General features: G+C 48.8%; 2 non-coding genes across 2 annotated transcripts; both read left to right on the forward strand.

The window, feature by feature from the left end:
• Window positions 1-7,912: 7,912 nt before the first annotated feature.
• Window positions 7,913-7,985, forward strand: Trnaa-cgc (transfer RNA alanine (anticodon CGC)). The gene has a single exon. It is a non-coding gene; the product is annotated as a tRNA-Ala (tRNA).
• Window positions 7,986-11,089: 3,104 nt separating this feature from the next.
• Window positions 11,090-11,162, forward strand: Trnaa-cgc (transfer RNA alanine (anticodon CGC)). The gene has a single exon. It is a non-coding gene; the product is annotated as a tRNA-Ala (tRNA).
• The last annotated feature ends 1,400 nt before the right edge of the window (window positions 11,163-12,562 follow it).

Consider the following 12,562-nt stretch of genomic DNA (forward strand, 5'->3'; position numbering starts at 1 on the left):
GAGCGTTCGCTTCGCATGTGAAAGGTCCAGGGTTCAAGCCGCGGCGCCTCCATTTTTTGTGGTCAGTGCATGGTAAGTGTTGGTCGCGGCGAACCTAAAGGCACGCAAGATGTTGCAAAGCCAGCGTCACAGACTGATATGATGTATACTGACGTAAGGAGAGCAAGATGTAAGTGTGGGGACTGGCTGTTATCGAGGTGTCATCGAGTGCAGATCTGTCTTAGGTATCGCGGCTTAACCTCATTGAAGTCTAGAGGGTGGACAACACGTTGGTCTTACTCAGAGCGGTGTCCGAATTCTATTTTCGACGTTATACGTTCCACTTTCATTGTGGCCAACTACGATTCGATACAGAATGCACGAAACCTGAAAGACACCCTAACGGATACATAAGGAGTAGTGTTTGTCTGCTGAATAATGGGAATGCAAGGGTCTGTGTCGTATATATGGCTGTATGTAGCTCCATTAGTCGTCGGAGGGCGGGCGAAGCTCAGATGGTAGAGCGCTCGCTCAGTATGCGAGAAGTACTGGGATCAATACCCAGTGCCTGCAGAATTTTTAACACACCTACATGCGCACCTTGCCATGCAAGAGGAATAATTCACAACCAGCAGATGTGTCTAGGAAGATACAAGCGAATGATTAGCATCCACAATTGACAAGCGTGCTGTTATTAGTGCGCAGGAAGCACCCTCCTCCCACGCCTACACTTAATTTAGAAACAGTACAAGTGTTCCCGTAAGATTCTCAAGCCTATGTCGGAAAGATCTGCCTTGCGCCGAGTTCACGTAAATCCCACTGCACATTCCTATTCTTTGCGTGCAGTCAGCTGCTACTGGTGTTGCTAGTTGTGACTGCTGATAACAGATGCCGTAGCAATCAATTCATGGAGTGAGTTGTGTGTTTTGCGATAGTCTGTCTCTGACAAGCAAGCACAGGTGACATAGGTGCGAACACAGGAAGCTTGCAGACCCTCGCTGCCTGCAGACACCGAGCAGCCACACTAGGAGGGCGGCCTAAGCCGTAGGCGAAATGTGCTCATTCGCTTTGGCGCGACGTCGAACTATAAATAATGCTGTCACTAGCGTGAGCGTCGTGGAAAGTCGGAAAAGTCGGCTGCGAGGGTGAGTGCCAAGTTTGGGGAATGTTTCGTAGTATGCGCATTGCAATGGAGTCGCGGAAACTTGTTGTGGCCCAGTGTTTTGCAGTTGGACGACAAGATTGGTACACAGTAGTAAAGAGCGAGGCACTGAGTTGGCATGAATAATGGAGTGCACAATGGGGCTCGAGATGTGTTTGTTACCTCAGGTGCTGTATGATTGTCGACAAGGAGTGAAAACGGAGCAATTTATGACGGCTCTTTCAATTTAAGACGTTAAAAACAGACGGAATTTGCATTTGTAATACCAGAGCATCGAAACTACTTGGAACTTTTGTGTATATGAACGGGTCCGCGCCTTTGTACTCTGCTCCCTTCACCGCTACAAACCAACCAACCATCGTGTCCGTGCGCATCTGAGTCGCAAAGAATGGGGAATAGCGCAGTTTGCTCGTGCATGGGGCGTAGTTCAGTTGGTAGAGCGTTCGCTTCGCATGTGAAAGGTCCAGGGTTCAAGCCGCGGTGCCTCCGTTTTTTGTGGTCAGTGCATGGTAAGTGTTGGTCGCGGCGAACCTAAAGGCACGCAAGATGTTGCAAAGCCAGCGTCACAGACTGATATGATGTATACTGACGTAAGGAGAGCAAGATGTAAGTGTGGGGACTGGCTGTTATCGAGGTGTCATCGAGTGCAGATCTGTCTTAGGTATCGCGGCTTAACCTCATTGAAGTCTAGAGGGTGGACAACACGTTGGTCTTACTCAGAGCGGTGTCCGAATTCTATTTTCGACGTTATACGTTCCACTTTCATTGTGGCCAACTACGATTCGATACAGAATGCACGAAACCTGAAAGACACCCTAACGGATACATAAGGAGTAGTGTTAGTCTGCTAAATAATGGGAATGCAAGGGTCTGTGTCGTATATATGGCTGTATGTAGCTCCATTAGTCTTCGGAGGGCGGGCGCAGCTCAGATGGTAGAGCGCTCGCTTAGTACGCGAGAAGTACTGGGATCAATACCCAGTGCCTGCAGAATTTTTAACACACCTACATGCGCACCTTGCCATGCAAGAGGAATAATTCACAACCAGCAGATGTGTCTAGGAAGATACAAGCGAATGATTAGCATCCACAATTGACAAGCGTGCTGTTATTAGTGCGCAGGAAGCACCCTCCTCCCACGCCTACACTTAATTTAGAAACAGTACAAGTGTTCCCGTAAGATTCTCAAGCCTATGTCGGAAAGATCTGCCTTGCGCCGAGTTCACGTAAATCCCACTGCACATTCCTATTCTTTGCGTGCAGTCAGCTGCTACTGGTGTTGCTAGTTGTGACTGCTGATAACAGATGCCGTAGCAATCAATTCATGGAGTGAGTTGTGTGTTTTGCGATAGTCTGTCTCTGACAATCAAGCACAGGTGACATAGGTGCGAACACAGGAAGCTTGCAGACCCTCGCTGCCTGCAGACACCGAGCAGCCACACTAGGAGGGCGGCCTAAGCCGTAGGCGAAATGTGCTCATTCGCTTTGGCGCGACGTCGAACTATAAATAATGCTGTCACTAGCGTGAGCGTTGCGTGAGCGTCGTGGAAAGTCGGAAAAGTCGGCTGCGAGGGTGAGTGCCAAGTTTGGGGAATGTTTCGTAGTATGCGCATTGCAATGGAGACGCGGAAACTTGTTGTGGCCCAGTGTTTTGCAGTTGGACGACAAGATTGGTACACAGTAGTAAAGAGCGAGGCACTGAGTTGGCATGAATAATGGAGTGCACAATGGGGCTCGAGATGTGTTTGTTACCTCAGGTGCTGTATGATTGTCGACAAGGAGTGAAAACGGAGCAATTTATGACGGCTCTTTCAATTTAAGACGTTAAAAACAGACGGAATTTGCATTTGTAATACCAGAGCATCGAAACTACTTGGAACTTTTGTGTATATGAACGGGTCCGCGCCTTTGTACTCTGCTCCCTTCACCGCTACAAACCAACCAACCATCGTGTCCGTGCGCATCTGAGTCGCAAAGAATGGGGAATAGCGCAGTTTGCTCGTGCATGGGGCGTAGCTCAGTTGGTAGAGCGTTCGCTTCGCATGTGAAAGGTCCAGGGTTCAAGCCGCGGCGCCTCCATTTTTTGTGGTCAGTGCATGGTAAGTGTTGGTCGCGGCGAACCTAAAGGCACGCAAGATGTTGCAAAGCCAGCATCACAGACTGATATGATGTATACTGACGTAAGGAGAGCAAGATGTAAGTGTGGGGACTGGCTGTTATCGAGGTGTCATCGAGTGCAGATCTGTCTTAGGTATCGCGGCTTAACCTCATTGAAGTCTAGAGGGTGGACAACACGTTGGTCTTACTCAGAGCGGTGTCCGAATTCTATTTTCGACGTTATACGTTCCACTTTCATTGTGGCCAACTACGATTCGATACAGAATGCACGAAACCTGAAAGACACCCTAACGGATACATAAGGAGTAGTGTTTGTCTGCTGAATAATGGGAATGCAAGGGTCTGTGTCGTATATATGGCTGTATGTAGCACCATTAGTCTTCGGAGGGCGGGCGAAGCTCAGATGGTAGAGCGCTCGCTCAGTATGCGAGAAGTACTGGGATCAATACCCAGTGCCTGCAGAATTTTTAACACACCTACATGCGCACCTTGCCATGCAAGAGGAATAATTCACAACCAGCAGATGTGTCTAGGAAGATACAAGCGAATGATTAGCATCCACAATTGACAAGCGTGCTGTTATTAGTGCGCAGGAAGCACCCTCCTCCCACGCCTACACTTAATTTAGAAACAGTACAAGTGTTCCCGTAAGATTCTCAAGCCTATGTCGGAAAGATCTGCCTTGCGCCGAGTTCACGTAAATCCCACTGCACATTCCTATTCTTTGCGTGCAGTCAGCTGCTACTGGTGTTGCTAGTTGTGACTGCTGATAACAGATGCCGTAGCAATCAATTCATGGAGTGAGTTGTGTGTTTTGCGATAGTCTGTCTCTGACAAGCAAGCACAGGTGACATAGGTGCGAACACAGGAAGCTTGCAGACCCTCGCAGCCTGCAGACACCGAGCAGCCACACTAGGAGGGCGGCCTAAGCCGTAGGCGAAATGTGCTCATTCGCTTTGGCGCAACGTCGAACTATAAATAATGCTGTCACTAGCGTGAGCGTTGCGTGAGCGTCGTGGAAAGTCGGAAAAGTCGGCTGCGAGGGTGAGTGCCAAGTTTGGGGAATGTTTCGTAGTATGCGCATTGCAATGGAGACGCGGAAACTTGTTGTGGCCCAGTGTTTTGCAGTTGGACGACAAGATTGGTACACAGTAGTAAAGAGCGAGGCACTGAGTTGGCATGAATAATGGAGTGCACAATGGGGCTCGAGATGTGTTTGTTACCTCAGGTGCTGTATGATTGTCGACAAGGAGTGAAAACGGAGCAATTTATGACGGCTCTTTCAATTTAAGACGTTAAAAACAGACGGAATTTGCATTTGTAATACCAGAGCATCGAAACTACTTGGAACTTTTGTGTATATGAACGGGTCCGCGCCTTTGTACTCTGCTCCCTTCACCGCTACAAACCAACCAACCATCGTGTCCGTGCGCCTCTGAGTCGCAAAGAATGGGGAATAGCGCAGTTTGCTCGTGCATGGGGCGTAGCTCAGTTGGTAGAGCGTTCGCTTCGCATGTGAAAGGTCCAGGGTTGAAGCCGCGGCGCCTCCATTTTTTGTGGTCAGTGCATGGTAAGTGTTGGTCGCGGCGAACCTAAAGGCACGCAAGATGTTGCAAAGCCAGCGTCACAGACTGATATGATGTATACTGACGTAAGGAGAGCAAGATGTAAGTGTGGGGACTGGCTGTTATCGAGGTGTCATCGAGTGCAGATCTGTCTTAGGTATCGCGGCTTAACCTCATTGAAGTCTAGAGGGTGGACAACACGTTGGTCTTACTCAGAGCGGTGTCCGAATTCTATTTTCGACGTTATACGTTCCACTTTCATTGTGGCCAACTACGATTCGATACAGAATGCACGAAACCTGAAAGACACCCTAACGGATACATAGAGAGTAGTGTTTGTCTGCTGAATAATGGGAATGCAAGGGTCTGTGTCGTATATATGGCTGTATGTAGCACCATTAGTCTCCGGAGGGCGGGCGAAGCTCAGATGGTAGAGCGCTCGCTCAGTATGCGAGAAGTACTGGGATCAATACCCAGTGCCTGCAGAATTTTTAACACACCTACATGCGCACCTTGCCATGCAAGAGGAATAATTCACAACCAGCAGATGTGTCTAGGAAGATACAAGCGAATGATTAGCATCCACAATTGACAAGCGTGCTGTTATTAGTGCGCAGGAAGCACCCTCCTCCCACGCCTACACTTAATTTAGAAACAGTACAAGTGTTCCCGTAAGATTCTCAAGCCTATGTCGGAAAGATCTGCCTTGCGCCGAGTTCACGTAAATCCCACTGCACATTCCTATTCTTTGCGTGCAGTCAGCTGCTACTGGTGTTGCTAGTTGTGACTGCTGATAACAGATGCCGTAGCAATCAATTCATGGAGTGAGTTGTGTGTTTTGCGATAGTCTGTCTCTGACAAGCAAGCACAGGTGACATAGGTGCGAACACAGGAAGCTTGCAGACCCTCGCAGCCTGCAGACACCGAGCAGCCACACTAGGAGGGCGGCCTAAGCCGTAGGCGAAATGTGCTCATTCGCTTTGGCGCGACGTCGAACTATAAATAATGCTGTCACTAGCGTGAGCGTTGCGTGAGCGTCGTGGAAAGTCGGAAAAGTCGGCTGCGAGGGTGAGTGCCAAGTTTGGGGAATGTTTCGTAGTATGCGCATTGCAATGGAGACGCGGAAACTTGTTGTGGCCCAGTGTTTTGCAGTTGGACGACAAGATTGGTACACAGTAGTAAAGAGCGAGGCACTGAGTTGGCATGAATAATGGAGTGCACAATGGGGCTCGAGATGTGTTTGTTACCTCAGGTGCTGTATGATTGTCGACAAGGAGTGAAAACGGAGCAATTTATGACGGCTCTTTCAATTTAAGACGTTAAAAACAGACGGAATTTGCATTTGTAATACCAGAGCATCGAAACTACTTGGAACTTTTGTGTATATGAACGGGTCCGCGCCTTTGTACTCTGCTCCCTTCACCGCTACAAACCAACCAACCATCGTGTCCGTGCGCACCTGAGTCGCAAAGAATGGGGAATAGCGTTGTTTGCTCGTGCATGGGGCGTAGCTCAGTTGGTAGAGCGTTCGCTTCGCATGTGAAAGGTCCAGGGTTCAAACCGCGGCGCCTCCATTTTTTGTGGTCAGTGCATGGTAAGTGTTGGTCGCGGCGAACCTAAAGGCACGCAAGATGTTGCAAAGCCAGCGTCACAGACTGATATGATGTATACTGACGTAAGGAGAGCAAGATGTAAGTGTGGGGACTGGCTGTTATCGAGGTGTCATCGAGTGCAGATCTGTCTTAGGTATCGCGGCTTAACCTCATTGAAGTCTAGAGGGTGGACAACACGTTGGTCTTACTCAGAGCGGTGTCCGAATTCTATTTTCGACGTTATACGTTCCACTTTCATTGTGGCCAACTACGATTCGATACAGAATGCACGAAACCTTAAAGACACCCTAACGGATACATAGAGAGTAGTGTTTGTCTGCTGAATAATGGGAATGCAAGGGTCTGTGTCGTATATATGGCTGTATGTAGCACCATTAGTCTCCGGAGGGCGGGCGAAGTTCAGATGGTAGAGCGCTCGCTCAGTATGCGAGAAGTACTGGGATCAATACCCAGTGCCTGCAGAATTTTTAACACACCTACATGCGCACCTTGCCATGCAAGAGGAATAATTCACAACCAGCAGATGTGTCTAGGAAGATACAAGCGAATGATTAGCATCCACAATTGACAAGCGTGCTGTTATTAGTGCGCAGGAAGCACCCTCCTCCCACGCCTACACTTAATTTAGAAACAGTACAAGTGTTCCCGTAAGATTCTCAAGCCTATGTCGGAAAGATCTGCCTTGCGCCGAGTTCACGTAAATCCCACTGCACATTCCTATTCTTTGCGTGCAGTCAGCTGCTACTGGTGTTGCTAGTTGTGACTGCTGATAACAGATGCCGTAGCAATCAATTCATGGAGTGAGTTGTGTGTTTTGCGATAGTCTGTCTCTGACAAGCAAGCACAGGTGACATAGGTGCGAACACAGGAAGCTTGCAGACCCTCGCAGCCTGCAGACACCGAGCAGCCACACTAGGAGGGCGGCCTAAGCCGTAGGCGAAATGTGCTCATTCGCTTTGGCGCGACGTCGAACTATAAATAATGCTGTCACTAGCGTGAGCGTTGAGTGAGCGTCGTGGAAAGTCGGAAAAGTCGGCTGCGAGGGTGAGTGCCAAGTTTGGGGAATGTTTCGTAGTATGCGCATTGCAATGGAGACGCGGAAACTTGTTGTGGCCCAGTGTTTTGCAGTTGGACGACAAGATTGGTACACAGTAATAAAGAGCGAGGCACTGAGTTGGCATGAATAATGGAGTGCACAATGGGGCTCGAGATGTGTTTGTTACCTCAGGTGCTGTATGATTGTCGACAAGGAGTGAAAACGGAGCAATTTATGACGGCTCTTTCAATTTAAGACGTTAAAAACAGACGGAATTTGCATTTGTAATACCAGAGCATCGAAACTACTTGGAACTTTTGTGTATATGAACGGGTCCGCGCCTTTGTACTCTGCTCCCTTCACCGCTACAAACCAACCAACCATCGTGTCCGTGCGCATCTGAGTCGCAAAAATGGGGAATAGCGCAGTTTGCTCGTGCATGGGGCGTAGCTCAGTTGGTAGAGCGTTCGCTTCGCATGTGAAAGGTCCAGGGTTCAAGCCGCGGCGCCTCAATTTTTTGTGGTCAGTGCATGGTAAGTGTTGGTCGCGGCGAACCTAAAGGCACGCAAGATGTTGCAAAGCCAGCGTCACAGACTGATATGATGTATACTGACGTAAGGACAGCAAGATGTAAGTGTGGGGACTGGCTGTTATCGAGGTGTCATCGAGTGCAGATCTGTCTTAGGTATCGCGGCTTAACCTCATTGAAGTCTAGAGGGTGGACAACACGTTGGTCTTACTCAGAGCGGTGTCCGAATTCTATTTTCGACGTTATACGTTCCACTTTCATTGTGGCCAACTACGATTCGATACAGAATGCACGAAACCTGAAAGACACCCTAACGGATACATAAGGAGTAGTGTTTGTCTGCTGAATAATGGGAATGCAAGGGTCTGTGTCGTATATATGGCTGTATGTAGCACCATTAGTCTTCGGAGGGCGGGCGAAGCTCAGATGGTAGAGCGCTCGCTCAGTATGCGAGAAGTACTGGGATCAATACCCAGTGCCTGCAGAATTTTTAACACACCTCCATGCGCACCTTGCCATGCAAGAGGAATAATTCACAACCAGCAGATGTGTCTAGGAAGATACAAACGAATGATTAGCATCCACAATTGACAAGCGTGCTGTTATTAGTGCGCAGGAAGCACCCTCCTCCCACGCCTACACTTAATTTAGAAACAGTACAAGTGTTCCCGTAAGATTCTCAAGCCTATGTCGGAAAGATCTGCCTTGCGCCGAGTTCACGTAAATCCCACTGCACATTCCTATTCTTTGCGTGCAGTCAGCTGCTACTGGTGTTGCTAGTTGTGACTGCTGATAACAGATGCCGTAGCAATCAATTCATGGAGTGAGTTGTGTGTTTTGCGATAGTCTGTCTCTGACAAGCAAGCACAGGTGACATAGGTGCGAACACAGGAAGCTTGCAGACCCTCGCAGCCTGCAGACACCGAGCAGCCACACTAGGAGGGCGGCCTAAGCCGTAGGCGAAATGTGCTCATTCGCTTTGGCGCGACGTCGAACTATAAATAATGCTGTCACTAGCGTGAGCGTTGCGTGAGCGTCGTGGAAAGTCGGAAAAGTCGGCTGCGAGGGTGAGTGCCAAGTTTGGGGAATGTTTCGTAGTATGCGCATTGCAATGGAGACGCGGAAACTTGTTGTGGCCCAGTGTTTTGCAGTTGGACGACAAGATTGGTACACAGTAGTAAAGAGCGAGGCACTGAGTTGGCATGAATAATGGAGTGCACAATGGGGCTCGAGATGTGTTTGTTACCTCAGGTGCTGTATGATTGTCGACAAGGAGTGAAAACGGAGCAATTTATGACGGCTCTTTCAATTTAAGACTTTAAAAACAGACGGAATTTGCATTTGTAATACCAGAGCATCGAAACTACTTGGAACTTTTGTGTATATGAACGGGTCCGCGCCTTTGTACTCTGCTCCCTTCACCGCTACAAACCAACCAACCATCGTGTCCGTGCGCCTCTGAGTCGCAAAGAATGGGGAATAGCGCAGTTTGCTCGTGCATGGGGCGTAGCTCAGTTGGTAGAGCGTTCGCTTCGCATGTGAAAGGTCCAGGGTTCAAACCGCGGCGCCTCCATTTTTTGTGGTCAGTGCATGGTAAGTGTTGGTCGCGGCGAACCTAAAGGCACGCAAGATGTTGCAAAGCCAGCGTCACAGACTGATATGATGTATACTGACGTAAGGAGAGCAAGATGTAAGTGTGGGGACTGGCTGTTATCGAGGTGTCATCGAGTGCAGATCTGTCTTAGGTATCGCGGCTTAACCTCATTGAAGTCTAGAGGGTGGACAACACGTTGGTCTTACTCAGAGCGGTGTCCGAATTCTATTTTCGACGTTATACGTTCCACTTTCATTGTGGCCAACTACGATTCGATACAGAATGCACGAAACCTTAAAGACACCCTAACGGATACATAGAGAGTAGTGTTTGTCTGCTGAATAATGGGAATGCAAGGGTCTGTGTCGTATATATGGCTGTATGTAGCACCATTAGTCTCCGGAGGGCGGGCGAAGCTCAGATGGTAGAGCGCTCGCTCAGTATGCGAGAAGTACTGGGATCAATACCCAGTGCCTGCAGAATTTTTAACACACCTACATGCGCACCTTGCCATGCAAGAGGAATAATTCACAACCAGCAGATGTGTCTAGGAAGATACAAGCGAATGATTAGCATCCACAATTGACAAGCGTGCTGTTATTAGTGCGCAGGAAGCACCCTCCTCCCACGCCTACACTTAATTTAGAAACAGTACAAGTGTTCCCGTAAGATTCTCAAGCCTATGTCGGAAAGATCTGCCTTGCGCCGAGTTCACGTAAATCCCACTGCACATTCCTATTCTTTGCGTGCAGTCAGCTGCTACTGGTGTTGCTAGTTGTGACTGCTGATAACAGATGCCGTAGCAATCAATTCATGGAGTGAGTTGTGTGTTTTGCGATAGTCTGTCTCTGACAAGCAAGCACAGGTGACATAGGTGCGAACACAGGAAGCTTGCAGACCCTCGCAGCCTGCAGACACCGAGCAGCCACACTAGGAGGGCGGCCTAAGCCGTAGGCGAAATGTGCTCATTCGCTTTGGCGCGACGTCGAACTATAAATAATGCTGTCACTAGCGTGAGCGTTGCGTGAGCGTCGTGGAAAGTCGGAAAAGTCGGCTGCGAGGGTGAGTGCCAAGTTTGGGGAATGTTTCGTAGTATGCGCATTGCAATGGAGACGCGGAAACTTGTTGTGGCCCAGTGTTTTGCAGTTGGACGACAAGATTGGTACACAGTAGTAAAGAGCGAGGCACTGAGTTGGCATGAATAATGGAGTGCACAATGGGGCTCGAGATGTGTTTGTTACCTCAGGTGCTGTATGATTGTCGACAAGGAGTGAAAACGGAGCAATTTATGACGGCTCTTTCAATTTAAGACGTTAAAAACAGACGGAATTTGCATTTGTAATACCAGAGCATCGAAACTACTTGGAACTTTTGTGTATATGAACGGGTCCGCGCCTTTGTACTCTGCTCCCTTCACCGCTACAAACCAACCAACCATCGTGTCCGTGCGCATCTGAGTCGCAAAAATGGGGAATAGCGCAGTTTGCTCGTGCATGGGGCGTAGCTCAGTTGGTAGAGCGTTCGCTTCGCATGTGAAAGGTCCAGGGTTCAAGCCGCGGCGCCTCAATTTTTTGTGGTCAGTGCATGGTAAGTGTTGGTCGCGGCGAACCTAAAGGCACGCAAGATGTTGCAAAGCCAGCGTCACAGACTGATATGATGTATACTGACGTAAGGAGAGCAAGATGTAAGTGTGGGGACTGGCTGTTATCGAGGTGTCATCGAGTGCAGATCTGTCTTAGGTATCGCGGCTTAACCTCATTGAAGTCTAGAGGGTGGACAACACGTTGGTCTTACTCAGAGCGGTGTCCGAATTCTATTTTCGACGTTATACGTTCCACTTTCATTGTGGCCAACTACGATTCGATACAGAATGCACGAAACCTGAAAGACACCCTAACGGATACATAAGGAGTAGTGTTTGTCTGCTGAATAATGGGAATGCAAGGGTCTGTGTCGTATATATGGCTGTATGTAGCACCATTAGTCTTCGGAGGGCGGGCGAAGCTCAGATGGTAGAGCGCTCGCTCAGTATGCGAGAAGTACTGGGATCAATACCCAGTGCCTGCAGAATTTTTAACACACCTCCATGCGCACCTTGCCATGCAAGAGGAATAATTCACAACCAGCAGATGTGTCTAGGAAGATACAAACGAATGATTAGCATCCACAATTGACAAGCGTGCTGTTATTAGTGCGCAGGAAGCACCCTCCTCCCACGCCTACACTTAATTTAGAAACAGTACAAGTGTTCCCGTAAGATTCTCAAGCCTATGTCGGAAAGATCTGCCTTGCGCCGAGTTCACGTAAATCCCACTGCACATTCCTATTCTTTGCGTGCAGTCAGCTGCTACTGGTGTTGCTAGTTGTGACTGCTGATAACAGATGCCGTAGCAATCAATTCATGGAGTGAGTTGTGTGTTTTGCGATAGTCTGTCTCTGACAAGGAAGCACAGGTGACATAGGTGCGAACACAGGAAGCTTGCAGACCCTCGCTGCCTGCAGACACCGAGCTGCCACACTAGGAGGGCGGCCTAAGCCGTAGGCGAAATGTGCTCATTCGCTTTGGCGCGACGTCGAACTATAAATAATGCTGTCACTAGCGTGAGCGTTGCGTGAGCGTCGTGGAAAGTCGGAAAAGTCGGCTGCGAGGGTGAGTGCCAAGTTTGGGGAATGTTTCGTAGTATGCGCATTGCAATGGAGACGCGGAAACTTGTTGTGGCCCAGTGTTTTGCAGTTGGACGACAAGATTGGTACACAGTAGTAAAGAGCGAGGCACTGAGTTGGCATGAATAATGGAGTGCACAATGGGGCTCGAGATGTGTTTGTTACCTCAGGTGCTGTATGATTGTCGACAAGGAGTGAAAACGGAGCAATTTATGACGGCTCTTTCAATTTAAGACGTTAAAAACAGACGGAATTTGCATTTGTAATACCAGAGCATCGAAACTACTTGGAACTGTTGTGTAT

Source organism: Schistocerca gregaria, chromosome 3, assembly GCF_023897955.1.
Source record: "Schistocerca gregaria isolate iqSchGreg1 chromosome 3, iqSchGreg1.2, whole genome shotgun sequence".
NCBI classification, from domain to species: Eukaryota; Metazoa; Arthropoda; class Insecta; order Orthoptera; family Acrididae; genus Schistocerca; species Schistocerca gregaria.